General features: G+C 48.4%; 1 protein-coding gene across 1 annotated transcript in view; it reads right to left on the bottom strand.

Moving 5' to 3' along the window:
• The window catches only part of CHST3 (carbohydrate sulfotransferase 3), a 46870-nt gene that overhangs the window by 43474 nt on the left and 570 nt on the right, over positions 1 to 2826 (bottom strand). The gene's annotated exons all lie outside the window — the stretch shown is intronic.

Below are 2826 nucleotides of genomic sequence, written 5' to 3'. Positions count from 1 at the left end.
AAAGAGAAGTACAGCGCAGAATGTATTAGTGGTTCCATGAATACTTAATAAGGAGGTATCTCTTCCCCTCCCCACTCTTCAAACACCCACAGCTTGTTTATCAAAACATTTCATTTTGCAGACCACCAGGAAGGGCTGAGAGGGCCATTGCAGAGCCACAACTCAGCCTGAGAACTGCTGGCTTACACCCAAGTATTCCTGCAATTAAAGGGAACGAGGTGAGCCTGGCTGCTGCTGTTTCCCCTATAGCAGAAAATACAATGTTGGATGCTGTATGTGCACTCTTCCCTGCCTTGCCCCACGGCTGGTTTGGAACCACAAGCATATATCTGCGTCTCAATAAGCTCTTTCTCTGTGCTACATATTTTGTTTATTGCTTTCAAATCCGCCCACCACAAGCCATGCTCCTTCTCTCCTACTCTGGGAAAATGCCATTCAAGATTGTTGCCCAGTTTCCAAAGCATGGATTGTCCCTTTCAGTTGCTCAAAATTCCTTGACCCATCACAACATTGAGAGAACAAGAGACACTGCTTGCCATTGTGCCTGTTCTTTAGGGCCTGAGACCTGTATTTGCTCCACTTTTACTCTGTAAATGAAGCAGCTTGTTTAGCCTCATCCTACCATCCAGACTCCTGTAGAGAGAACAGGAGGTAAGAACCAGTGTTAAGAAGTACAAGAATTCCTGCCCGTAAATAAATCTGTTGTGCTCCTGGGGATTTGTGAATGAATATCCCAGAATGCATGTGAGTGCAGAAAGCACATCTCCAGGAAACCTGGTTCCCCTCCAAGCACCTTGTCGATATTACACAACATATATATTATTGAGAAAAAAAATCATCAGCTTTTTGTCATTTTGCTCTGGACCAATGGTTTTCAGCCTTGTTACACCCCAAGGCAACCCTTGTTAGACTCAAGGTATACCTCAGAAATTGTCAACTCCTAGTTTTCACTTGTTTTTTGAACTACAAAAAATAATAGAACAATTCTTCTCTTGCAAGTAACTCAGAAAGACCACAGCAGGTCGGAATGCTTTTAAAATGATGAATTTCTATTTGAAATCCATGGGTTTATCTTGTTATTTGTCAATCATGTGCTCATACCTAACAGTGTTACTACTGCATAGGCAACCCGCAACACCCTTGAAAGGATCTTGAGACATCTTGGTTGAGAATCACTGCCCTAGATCCATAAATCACCACCATAAACGGCAAGAAAAGACAAGTAATACTAATGGTGAACTACCTCCTTTCCCTAAAGCAGTGTTTCTCAATCTGTGGGTCACAACCCAAAAGTGGGTCACAAGAATATATGAAAGGGTCGCAAACAAACTTGAAAAATACATTCTCCTTTGATAGAGAAAAATGTGGGAAACTGTGGCTTTTCCCTTGCAAGCTGACAGAATTCCAGCCTGCAAGGGTCTCCTTGGGTCCCCCATGCCTCACACACTGCTGGGCTGGTGCCTGGGAGCAAGGGTATGGGATCAGGAGCGAGGGGCACTGGGTCAGGACTACCCAATGTTTACAAATGGATCCTGGTACAAAAAAGGTAGAGAACCACTGCCCTAGAGTATCTTAGGGTGAAATCCTGTTGAATTCTTATTGCTCTTTCACACACACACACACACACACATACACACACACACACACACCCTACACCCCTTTATATATTTTCTCCCATTTACGAATTTACAAGGATAACTCCTCTGAATACCAACAGAAATTATCCACAGAGATCCTCACATGCTGTGACAGAAGAATAAAACCATGTGTCTTTCTCCACCTTGGAGTCTGGCAACAGCAATTAGCTAAGTCAACAGAAGTCAGTGCTTTGGATCACCATGGCTGAAGTCCAAGACAGGGGAACTAAGAAGATTTACAGGGGACCTGTTAATTCCAGACCTGTATCTAAGGCACTTTCTGGAAGGGCCTTTCAGCTAGGGAACGATGCTAAGCTCCAGTCTGCACCACTAATTTCTTATGGAGAAAGGGCAGAAGGTGATGAGAACTTTCCACCTATGACATGAAGGATTGTGCAAGTCCAGGATACTAATGATGAGTAAGGTTCCTGTCCCAGAGCCAGGAATATTCAGTTTTTGGACAGATGCTCACTGTTAGAGGGAGATGGCCTGTCCTTTTTTAACAAAGTAATTAAAGGAAGTTTGCTGGTGCTGCAACTCCATGCACTAATTCAACTTTCCCTCCTGAAGAACCAGTTTCAGATCTGGAGTCGGTCTGAACTGGAGTTCGGGGCAGGCTGTTGTCTGCAACACCACCAACAGTTTAGGGCAGCTGACAGGCCCTGGCACAGAGATGCCCAGGAAGAACAAGCCAAGGTGCTGTGGGTCAGGCCTGCGGGGCTTGGTTTCAGAGCTGGGTGAAAAGGCAGAAGGGCTGCATCGCGGTCCGCCTGCCGCCACCTGGCAGAGTTGGGTGGGCAAACAAAGGAGACGGAGAACTCAAAGAAAGAGCAGCTTTGAGAACTGAAGGGAAGGCTGGGACGCAGACACGACCGGCCTCTGTGCCCCATCACTTGGCACAGCTCGCGGCCCGGAGCCCGGGAAGCGCTGGGAAAGCTCCTGCCTCTCCCAACCCGCTCAGGCTGGAAGGGCCCGCGCTGCGCTGGTCGCAGCTGAGACCCGGACGCGCAGAGTACCCCGCCGCGGGGCTGCCACCTCCTCCGCGCCCGCAACTTCCCTCAGCCCCGCTCCCAAGTCGGCCGAGGAGGAGGACGTGGAGGGCAAGGGGAAAGGCTTCCCCGATGCCTCCCGCCCCCGGCCGGGGAAGGGGAAGAGGAAGGGGAAGGGGCACCTTACGCGCTCCGGGCTC

The sequence above is a fragment of the Alligator sinensis genome, unplaced genomic scaffold (assembly GCF_000455745.1).
Source record: "Alligator sinensis unplaced genomic scaffold, ASM45574v1 scaffold546_1, whole genome shotgun sequence".
Classification (NCBI taxonomy): domain Eukaryota; kingdom Metazoa; phylum Chordata; order Crocodylia; family Alligatoridae; genus Alligator; species Alligator sinensis.
The sequence above is the reverse complement of the archived record's forward strand: the minus strand, read 5'-3'. Positions and strand labels throughout refer to the sequence as shown.